We start from the raw sequence: 12,179 nt of genomic DNA, 5'->3' as shown, positions 1-12,179 counted from the left end.
AGGGACCCAAGTGTGCAGTACACTCTGAGCGGAATGAGAGATGCTAGAGCACCATGCACCCATTTTTGTTAACAAGGTAGTCAGGCAACCAGCAAGTAATTCATGTAATACAAGGCAGAGAGGCAAGCCTTCCATAGAAAATATGTAATAAGGGTCAATCCTTAGAGGTGACGCTTTGACAGGCAAGTACATCTGCATTTGCAGCAAGAACAACATGGACTATGGAGAAGAGGACACAAACCAGACCACAAAAAACCGAGGTGTTTCTCTTCGACACTGTGGTTAAGGGGTTTTGCCAGGGTGTTAGAAGATATGCTTTAGAAGATGCTTAACCTAGGTGCCTCGAGAAAAATAAGCTCTTTTCCTTACAGAGAGTGCACTTGGCCTTTCTCAACAAATCTTTTCTGCCAGTTTCATAAAGTTCTGAGACAAGGAATTTGTCTAAGTATTACTATTTTTAGATACCTGGACCCCACAAACCCCATACCATTAAGTCTGGATCCCCCTGTCCTGAACAGGCAGAAGCTAAGTGGCCCGCTGCAAAATCCAACTGCCACAGTCTTATTTCCGTCCAGTATTTTACACTAACATGGGGGGTGCCAAGAGTAGAGGTCTTAAGATGGGAAGCTGAGAACGGGAGTAGGAGAAATAACATTGAGAGGGGGGAAGGGAACATTAGTAGGGAACCCAGAGGTGATGTGAGGTTAGGCAGGAAGGGTTTGCTAAATAAGGATTATAAGTCACACAGGAATGAGTGACTACTCTGGGAAGTAAATCCCCCCAACACACACGCTCACAGCCTCACACACACACACATGCACGCACGCTCACACACACAGTTTTCAAAATCTGCAGGTCATGAACATTCTCCTCTCCCCAGAAAATCAGAATTGTTCTTCCTACAGCAGGAAGTGCTCCAGGGCTGAACTCTCCTTTACAGCCATCAACCCCACCTTCTCTATCCTTCTCTATCACATAAGCATCAGCCTGCAGCAAATTCTAAAAGGCCTTTGGCATATCACATTGGTTTTGCATCAGATTTATTGCTGAATTTCACTGGCTTCTCCTGATCTGGTTTATTGCTGATTTTAATCTTGTTTGCTTTAGGCTTCTGAGCCCCACTGCAAAACACCTAACATACTCTTTGTAGCTAGACACTGTATAAATAAAATATATTATATTCCCATTAAAACCACACTAGATCATCCACATTATGTAGCACCCATAGGTGGCCTACATTTTTAATTATTTCCCCTCAAAACTCTAAATTACTATGATGAATTTAGAAATGCCTCTACTTCTCATCAAAGTAATTGAATACTCCATTATGATAATAAACCATTTTTCGTCGTTAAGTGCTCATTCCCAGAGGGCTTTGCTCTGTGCGGTAAGGCTGTAGGCAGGGGCTCTGGAAGGGCACCATGCACTCAGATAATAATGTTTGTGATTTTGTCTTAGATCTTAAACCACTTTCACTCTAAAGAACCCTCCCAGTATTCTGTTGCAAAATGTATCAGAGGAGCTCCATTTTCTGGGTAGAAAAGCAATTCCTGGTACAAGGAGGGCACCCTTCTCGTGGGAAATGTTATGACCTGTTTTTAGGTGGAAAGGGGAGGTCAGAGAGCCCTTTCTGCATGTCCTTTTCTCAAGTACCTTCAGCTGAGGGGCGCCTGGGTGGCTCAGTCGGTTGGACGTCTGCCCTGGGCTCATGTCATGATCCCGGGGTCCTGGGAACGAGCCCCGCATCAGTTCCCTGCTCAGCGGGGAGTCTGCTTCTACCTCTCCGTCTGTCCCTCCCCCCGTTTGTGCTCTCTCTCTCCCTCTCTAAATAAATAAATAAAATCTTTTTTAAAAAATCAAGTACCTTCAGCTGAAAATAATCACTATGCCAAAGTGGCATATTTTGGGGGTGGTGTGTCCTCAACTCCTCTAGTAGGAGGAGTGGGTGTGATGATGTTGGAGGCCTGCAAAGGAACCTTGCACAGATTGATTGCCTCTAACAAGCCACAGGGGTGAAAAATCACTCATCACTCCTCGGTTTCACATTAGAAACTCTTGAAAATAAAAATAAAAACAACGATGAAGGGGCGGAGGATGATTAGCATCTGGTCAGCTCTCCCTTCAAAAGCCTGCAAGGATTCCTGATCTCCTAATGACAGATTCCTCCCCTAGCTGGTAGAGTCCTCTACTAAATGGCTCCAGACTGCTTTTACCCACCTGAACTCTTGACAGCTTCCCCATTTATCTTAGCTCTGGGTCTTCCGCTCATCAAGCTGCTGCAAAAGTTCATTCTAGCTAGAAATACTTCATCTCAAGGCATCTTTTCTAAGGGGGGGGGGGCTCTTTACCCAATCTGGGCGTGGGAAACCTCGACAGCAAATACCACTAAAGCCCAGCGACTTCCTCCGTCTATCCCTGGCAATACCTAAAGGGTTTGCATAACGGAAGGGTTAATTGCCCACCTGACAATGGGAAATGTATATACAGTAACTAACAGTCGATCTTCAGCATAAACCCAGCTATAACTGATAGACAATGTCATCATTGTCTATGTCATCAATGTCTCTTGCACTTCCCATCCTTTTACACTAAAGGGCAACGTGTGCTGTACACTCAGCACAAAGGGAAGAACCTATTCCCTGGCGTGTGGGGGTGGGGTGCCAGGGATATGAGAAGCCACAAGGCAAACAGAGCTTCCTTCTGAATCTTGTCCTTTGCACCATGTAGCCATTGTTGTTAAAGCACACAAGCGACTGGCAAATAACTGGTAGAACATTTGGCAGATAAGCCCATCTTCCACAGAGAATCAAAGAGATTCAAGACTTAAAGACAACTCTTTACAGGAAAATGCAAAGGGGCAGGAGGGACCTCTGCAATGCTGGTTACATTCTATTTCTTGATCTGGGTGATAGCCACCTAGCAGTGCTCATTTTGTGCAAATTCATGCAGCTGCATACTTAGGAGTTGTGTACTTTTCTATATGTGAGTTATACTTCAATTAAAAAGCTCATTAAAGTATTAAAGAAAATTGAATATATTAAGTGTATGCACTAGTTGAAATTTTAAGGGAATTTTAATTAACTATGTAAATGGCTAAATATTAATCAGTCAGTTTAAAATTTATTGTTCAAAATTTGCTAATTCTATAAAATAGAATAAGACTTATAAACTGAATTTTAAAACTCAGGGAAAATATCATTCATCCATAAAAGGGAATGAAGTACCAACACATGCTACAATGTGGACCAACCTCCAGAACAGGCTGAGTGAGCGAAGCCAGACACAACGTCGCAGACTGTAGGATTCCATTTACATAAAATGTCCAGAATAGATAAATCCACAGAGACAGAATGCAGATTGGTGGTCGCCAGGGCCTGGGGGAAGGGAAATGAGGAAAAACTGCTTAATAGTAATCTGGGTAATCTGAGTTTAATTAGAGTAGGGTTGCCAGATTTAACAAATAAAAATATAGGGTGTCCAGTTAAATTTGAATTGCAGATAAAGAACACGTTTTTTAAATCTAAGTATATGCCATACATTGTTTGGAATATATTTTTTTTAAGAGTTTTAAAATATATTTGAGAGAGAGAGAGAGAGAGAGAGAGAGCATGAGCAGGGGGAGGGGCAGAAGCAGACTTCCGGCTGAGCAAGGAGCCCCATGCAGGACTTGATCTCATGACCCAGAGATCATGCCCTGAGCTGAAGGCAGACACTTAACCGACTGAGCCACCCAGGCACCCCTGGAATATACTTAGACTAAAAAAATCATTATTTCATCTCGAATCAAATGTAACCGAGTATGCTGTATTTTATCTGGCCATCCTAAGTTCGGGGTATACGTGTGTTTTGGAGAAAACCACTGAGGCTCAGGGAAGACTTGGTGCTTCTCCAGTTTGCTCCGTCTTACATGGTGAAACAGGGTTTCTTCATTTTTTGCCCCAAGATGCTGTGAAAAGGTGAAATCCTTGCCCAAAAAACTGTGGAGTTTTCTTAATTCCTGTCTTTCCTGATCCCACCGTCCTGCCTGTTTTTTCTGCTTTATGGCCAAACAGATTTCTAATTAACCTCTTCTGTCCCTTATATTGGCAATCATCCTCATGGTTTATGACTCCAGTGAACCTGTCCCTTACTGCCTGTTTTCTTATCCTGCCCCTGAGGTTTTAATTCTGTTCAAGAGTCTTCTCAAAACAAGTAGAAAGTAAATGAGGATCGTCAACTTAACTCAACCTGGACCAGGTGTGGGGAGGGAGGCAGCAAAACATGAAGCAAAAGAGAAGAAAAAATAATCTGTTTTACTTTCCCCTTTTTACTATCTCACAGAATGTGGGACCGGCTGTGTCTATGTATATTTACCTTAGAAACAAGCTTTGTGTACATGGGCTGAGTCCCTTGACCTCAGGTTTTTCAACCATAAATACAAATAATCTCAACCCAAGACCACAAGTAAGAGAAAAGGGTGTGAGAGTACTTTAGAAAATGCTAGGGCTAGGAAAGTTATTTTATTTATTTTTATTTATAGAGAGTTATGGGAGATATTTCAGGATGTTTTTTTTTCCTCCTGGAATACCACATCTAAAACAGGCTTCGATCCCTTTTAAAAGAAATGTTGTCAATACATTCTCTCCACCTGCATCTTAATCCCAACAGTGAGTCAGAGGTGTTATGAACAGGGATAAAGAAGCTTGCCTGAGTTGGGCCAAGTGCCACCTCCATTGTAAATCACCAGCACCGAGAGGTTGCCCTGGGTTAAGGCCCTTCATTGGAGAGCCAGTGATGGTCAGAGAAGCAGCCTTTTTTATTTATTTATTTTTTAAGATTTTATTTATTTATTTGAGAGAGAGAGAAAGATTGCACACAAGCAGTAGGGAAAGGGAGAAGCAGGCCCCCCGCTAAGCAAGGAGCCCAATGCGGGACTTGATCCCAGGGTCCTGAGATCATGACCTGAGCCGAAGGTAGACGCTTAACCAACTAAGCCACCCAGGTGCCCCAGAAGCAGATTCTTTAAAGCCACACTGGAGTCTCTAAGAAATGTCAATGCTTCAGATGCCTGAAAGAAAGTGTTCTGGAGCTAAACACCAGGAAACATCTATCAAAACACAAAGGAAGTGACAAATTACTTTATAATATGCAGAAAAATATGCATTTGAATGATCATCTCTTAAGACTTTTGGGGGGGAGAATAACACATTTATAGATGTTATGCAGAAGGATAGGTGACTGCTTTATTCTTCTATTAAATCTTCCCAGAAAAGGAAACTTCAGAGACTCAAAAGGTGCTTGCAAATCATTTCTTACAGTTTCTCTCTTTATCTATCTAGCTTTCTCTAACTTCTGCCCTCAACAGACATCACAACCCTCATGTTCCATCCATCACCCCTATTGGGCCTCAGCTGCGATTTTTGGGTTTTGTTGTTTCTAAAACATTCTTCTTGAGGTCTCATCTTCTCAGCTCCACAGAGACAGCTAAGTGTTTTCTAGCCATTTGTATTCTTATAGCCCTTACATTTAATGTAGCGTCGCAAATCCAAGTTTCAGGGATCCCCTTTCTCTTACGAAAGGGGATGTGCCTCTCAGGAGCCCTTGTTGGAGGCCTTACATGGCTATTTAACAGCATTTGTCAACCTTTGTTGCCACCAAAGGACTAGACCATAGGTCTCTAAAGGGGGAAGGCAGGGGAGACATGTGATATGCCAGGGATTGTGTAAAATGGTCCATTGGTGTATGAGGGAAAATAACAAAACATCGATTTATTTCTCTTTTAAAAAGTAAAGGAGTTAAACTTTAATACTTATTCTATGGATTGGCCCTGCCACCCTCACTTGGTCCATTCAGGCATTTGTCACCAGTGGTCTGCCAAGTGAACTGGCAAGAGTGGGGGTTCTACAGTGAGTTGAGATTGACTATGACCCCCATTCTCATTCACTGTATTTGATGGAATTGTGAAATGGTGTAATTTGCATGCATACAGTTACATGATCTTGCAGATTATCTTGTGTGGGTTTAATCCGCTAAATGAAGAAGTAGCTTTAAAATATTTCTATAGAGAGACCACGAATTGAATTGAATTTTAAAATAATGCCAGCACAAAGGAACAACAAGAAATTGGCAAAGCTCACATGTTGCCTTCTTCTGGCATGGCCTCTGTGTCAGCCACCTTGCAGGTGAAAACAGTGATGATCTAACAGGGCTGATGCATTTCTCTTGCTTAGTAAGTTTGTTTCCACTGAAAATAGAAAGTTTTACATCAAATAAATGGAATAAAATCTATTTTAAAATACTGTTTATTTGGGGATGCCTGGGCGGCTCTGTTGGTTAAAGCATCTGCCTTCGGCTCAGGTCACGATCCCAGGGTCTTGGGTTCAAGTCCTTCATCGGGCTCCTTGCTCAGAGGGGAGTCTGCTTCTCCCTCTGCCTGCCGCTACCCCTGCTTGTGTTCTCTCTCTGACATATAAATAAATAAAATCTTAAAAAAAAAGATTTAAAAAATACTGGGGTTTTTTCCCTTAAATTTTTAACATGTTAGTAGAGTAGTACATATTATTTTGCGATTGTAAACTCAAAGAATTGCTCCTGGTAGGTATACACATATAGGCTCATGAGAGCTGACTGTTAAAATTTTAGGAACTTCTCAAGCCGTATGTTAAACACCAATATTATTAAAAATTTACTTTTATAAACTTAAAATTATATAAATTTTGTTAAAAACCAAGGTAGTAATTATTTGAAGCTTTTTATTTCCTGTTTTACTACCATTAGTTTACTATCTGTTCTTGAGGTTATCTACATCTATTTTATCTGTATCATGGTGTATTAGTTACCTATTGCTGCATTAACAAATTACCCCAGAATTGAGCAGCTCAAAATACAATCTGGATTAGCTCACCAAGGTTCCAAATCAAGAATCTGAGAGCAGATTAGCTGGGTAGCTCTGGCTCAGGGTTTCTCATGAGCCTGCAGTCAAGATGTCTCAAGGCTCCACTGAGGTGGAAGATTTGCTTCCAAGCAAATGTTAACCAATACAGCTGTTGGCTAGAGGCCTAAGTTACTTGCCTGCATGGGTGTCTCTATCAGGCTGCTCACAACATGGCAGCTAGCCCCTAAGTGAATGATGAGAGAGAGAAAGAAAGAAAAAGAGAGAGAGCACAAAGCTGCAATGTCTCTTATAGCCTGACCTTGGGAGTAATGTACCATCACTTCTGCCGTATTTTATTGGTGACACAAACCAACACTGGAACAATGCGGGAATAAACACTAGGTGTGAATACCAGGGAGGCTCTCTTAGAGGCTGGCTAGCACAGGTGGAAATATTATATAATAATGTGTTACTGTGTATGTCTTCCAAACTCTGCATTCAGTGACATCATACTGATCGTTTGACATTGACTGTGGTAGAAGTATTTATACCACAGTAATCAACAAATGCTACAAATCAAGTGGTTTTTGTTGTTGTTTCTTTGTGGGTTATTTTGTATGTTTGGTTTGAGAGGAGAGCCAGTTGTTAAACACTCACCAACACATTCTAGATGAAAGTACACACTGTGCTGAATTTGGCAAGGTAATAGGGGAAGAAGCAGGTAACCCATAGTTAGGAGCATGTGGTGGGGAGAATTACCTGGAAGTTATTTGGGACTACATGAGGGTTAAAGAACCAAGACAGAGGTAGCAAACCAAGATTGAGGTGGCAGGGGTGGGATCAAGTGAGGAGCTGGTCTCTCAGTGGTTTGGAAGGAGAGCAGAGAGGCCTACAGATTGCTGCATGCTCATTATAAATGTCTAGGACAAGGAAAGACTAGAAAGATGCTTACCAAGTATGATGTGGTGTGCATCCAAGGTTTCCACTCCTAGGGGGCTGACAGACTGCATCTGAATTTTGACCTTGAGCTCGTATCAATGCCCTAATCTGAGACTGAAACAATAGTCATTTAAAACTGAGCAAGCAAGAACTTGAAGCAATGGTTAAAGAAACAAGCAGAGAAGCATGGTAGAGGAACAAAAGACAATGTGAACGGTCTTCTGGATAATAAAAGGCTATTGAATAAAATCAAGAGTGAGCAAGATAATGATATTAGTGATGAGATTTGAATCCGTCCTATGAGAAGAGATCTCTTTCAATCTCTGTTCGTACTAGATAATGAATGTAGCTTTGTTTCATTCTCAACTTAACCATTCAGAATTCAATTCAATAAGTACTTCTTTAAGGCCTGCTAATGTGCCACAGAATGGGCTGAGCTCCCGGGAACAGAGGTTGGGCTAGGAGGTAAGAGAACACCATCCAAGTCCAGACTCTATGCATTAAATTCATTAGCCAGTGTTAGTGAGCATGACATGGGTTGAAATGTTTTAAACCCAAAGAAAACAAGGCTTTAACCTACATCATATAGCTGCTGATAAATTAAAACTGAAAATTTAAAGATTAATGAAAAAATGGGTTAGTCGATTAATTACAGAACTGAGGAATAACTGAATGCAACCTGCCCAGCAACAAAGACCAGTTCTTTCAAACACGCACTTAATGAGGGGATTACATGGGCTGAAATAAGAATTATAACTGCGTCTTTTAGAACTTGGCCTCTAAACCATGAATGGAACTCAGAATTACTCTACTTTCACTTGCATATCTCTTACCAGATAATATTTTATGTATATATAAAAACATTATAAGTATATAAATAGAATATATTAAATACATAATTTTATTAATTTTTTTTGAGAGAGAGAGAGAGGGTGAAGGGGGAGGGGCAAAGGGAGAGAGAGACTCTTAAGCAGGCTTCACGCCCAGAAGGGAGCCCGACACAGGGCTTCCATCTCATGGCCCTGAAATCATGACCTGAGCTGAAATCAAGAGTCAGATGTTTTACCAACTGAGCCACCCAGGTGCCCCTATTTGTATTAATTTTATATTGTATATTTTATATATATTTAATAGAAATGTTCTAGAGAATCCAGTGGTCTGCTTCCCCACCCCACCCCCACTGTCTAGACTTGATAGCTAGACCTATTTTATTTTCAGTCTTAGGAATCATACCATGGGAGGAGGGTTGGGAGAACAGGTGTGAAGGTTAGGAGAATGGGAAATAATACACCTCAATTCAGTATTCTTCAGTTTTGAATTTTGCCAGAAGCAGTGCTTAAGACAAGTATTCAAGTGCAAGTAGTTTCATCTGGAGGGGCAGGAAAGAGGCTCCATAAGGGAGTGGGGAAGTGAGACAGGGATGGGAAGACAGCCAATAGGGTGTGCATTAGCAAGCTAACTTCCATTGGAGTGACTGCAGCTTAATCCTGTAAGAAGCTCTGGTAAATGTTACAGAACACACAGGTGCATCACCCAAGCCAAGGGTGGAAGGAGCTGGGTATTGGAGAAGAAAAATAATTTTCCCTGTACCATTCTGAGTTCTAAGCTGAGGCCCCTATAATAAAAGACAGATTAATAAAAGAAAAACAAACAGAAGTTCATTAAGATGTATACCTCATACATGCATGAGAGATACGTAGGGGAAAACATTTAACTCTCTGAGGTGGCTTAGAATTCAGGCTTAAATACCCTGGTAATAGGGTCAGGGGAGGGTCAACGATTTTTTAGGGAAGATGAATGGATCCTTAGAAGAATATATGGAAGGTATGATAGTTCGTGACAAAATCTGTCCGGTGCGGTGTTGACTTCTGATCTCCTCTCCTGTAATAAGAGTCCATCTTCCTTGGCTGATGAAACCCCTGGGGAGATTTATGACAATTGAGTTCCTTTTGGAGGGTGTGTCTTTAGGAGATAAAGGGAGTTCACAGAAAGCTCTCCTTGCATTTGCTGTTTCTCAAGTACTTGCAGCTCAAAATAATATATCAAAATTGCATATTTTGGGGTGGCATATCCTGAACTCCTACAGTCCTATTTTGGGGTGGTATGCTCTGCGATTCTCCAAGATTTATACACAATTTCCAGTAGTCATTGTTTGAGAGCTATTCCCATGGGTGGTTAAAAAAAAAAACAGCACAAAACGAAAGGCTGCATTTGAATTCATATAAGAAGTTGGAGAGGGTGCCTGGGTGGCTCAGATGGTTAAGCGTCTGCCTTCAGCTCAGGTCATGATCCCAGGGTCCTGGGATCGAGTCCCGCATCGGGCTCCCTGCTCCTTGGGAGCCTGCTTCTCCCTCTGCTTCTCTCTCTCTCTCTCTCTCTCTCTCTCTCTCTCTGTCTCTCATGAATAAATAAATAAAATCTAAAATAAATAAATAAAAAAAAAAGTTGGAGAGGCAGACCGAAGACTGCAGGAACCTGAAACATGATGAGCAGTTAAAATTTTATTCTTGGTATCAAGAATTTTATTCAAGAATTTACTCTTGAATTATTGGAAAGCATTTCCATTCATCATGGGGACGAAAGCATTTTCAGCACGGGAGTGTTATCTGGCTAAATTCTAGTTAAGATTACTCTGGCTACTCTGAGAATAAATTGCAGGACAGCAAGAGCTGAAACAGAGAAACAAATTAGAAGCTGATGGATGGATTGATTGATTATTGGAAGTGATTTTAAATTACTAATTGGGGCAAGAGATGATGGGGGCTCAGGTTTGGGTGATGGCAACAGGGATTGAGAGTCGTGGCCCGAGTCAAGATACATTCTGAGGGTAGAATGAACACCACTGCAAATAAAGAGTGAGGGAAAGAGGAAAGTAAATGCTGGCTCTCAGGTTTTCGACTTGAACAACTGGGTGGCTGCCAGTGCTTTGCTAATTCTGGAAAGGCTGGGGAGGCACACGTTTGGCGGTAGAAATCAGGAATTCTGTTTTGAATGTGTTATGCTTGAGATGTCAGTTAGACACACATATGAAGCTGTTAAGTAGGCAGTTGGAGCTACAAGTCTAGATTTTAAAGGATTCTGGCTTGAGATATAAATTTAGGCCTTAATAACATCAATTTAGGTGACAAATATAGAGATAACATTTAAAGCCAGGAGACCAAACTTCCAGTTTTTAAATAGTTGCAGAAGACATTTCTGCCTCTGTCACGCATCTGCCGTCCATCCCTCCAGACTTACCCTCCTTCTGTTTCTACACTGCTTTCTGCCTCGAGGGAATTGATAGGTATGGAGGGAACCACCCATGATCTCCCTTGAGGGAGGAGAGATGATGAGGTTCTTTGGTCGCCTCCTTACAGGCTTACCTCAACCAAAGGCTACTGCTACTCTCTCAGGATGGCTTCCTCCACTTAACTCTCTCTCTTTTGGATTCCAGTTACCTCTTTCCGTTTTTCCCCCTCAGGCTGGAGCATGGGCTGAGCAACAGCTCTGCTCCAGCCTCTGGCATTGAGCTCATAGCTCAACGTGGTTCCCCTCCATCCAGCTCATACCTTTTACTGAGCATTCTTCAAATGATCCCAAGCTCAGTATGCTATGTGCTTCCTCTTGGGATCCTGACTAATACACCCCCTCTCTCCTCTTAAAAATCACTCCTAAACACTAAAACAATGAACGGAAGCACAAACTCCACCTTGTCATGTGTAACCCCAACTCACACCATGTGAAGGTGGAAAAGGCGATGAGCAATGATGAACGACTTTGCAAAGGTTGGGAAAGCACCAGATTGTTCGGAAGGAAGGGGTACAAAGGGGTAAAAACAGGAAGATGGCTTAAAAGGCTGGCTAGCAATACGTATGTCCCTATCTCTACTTCAAATCCAGGGCAGGTAGTCTCACCCACCTCAGCAGGAGATAAGATCTTGATTTCTTTTCGGGAGAAGTTAAACCAGAGAGAGTCCAGATTGGAGCAGGAAGTGGAGGCTCCAGGAGGACGATTTCCAAGAAATAAAAATTAGAATGGATCCACTTCCTGACAAGTTTGACTATGGAGAAAATTCTGTGCAGTGGCATTTTACATTTCTCTGTGATTATACAGGAAAGCTTAGCTATCCATTCAAAGAATATTAAGCAAATGAAAAAATGAGTATATTTTTAACTCCAGGTAAAACAAAAATTTGCACAAGAACATAATTGTAATTATGGCACATCAGTTGGCTCAGCAGTGAACAGTATTTATATATTCATTATACTGCAAACAGATTTAACATGTTATTATGTTGGGAAGAAAGGGAAGTACCTATTAACTTAAAATGCACATACCTTATGGCCCAGGAATTACCCTTAAAATAATTTATACTGTGTATTTGCACATACTCGAGGATATTTATGAC

The sequence above is a fragment of the Zalophus californianus genome, chromosome 12 (genome assembly GCF_009762305.2).
Source record: "Zalophus californianus isolate mZalCal1 chromosome 12, mZalCal1.pri.v2, whole genome shotgun sequence".
NCBI lineage: Eukaryota > Metazoa > Chordata > Mammalia > Carnivora > Otariidae > Zalophus > Zalophus californianus.
The sequence above is the reverse complement of the archived record's forward strand: the minus strand, read 5'-3'. Positions refer to the sequence as shown.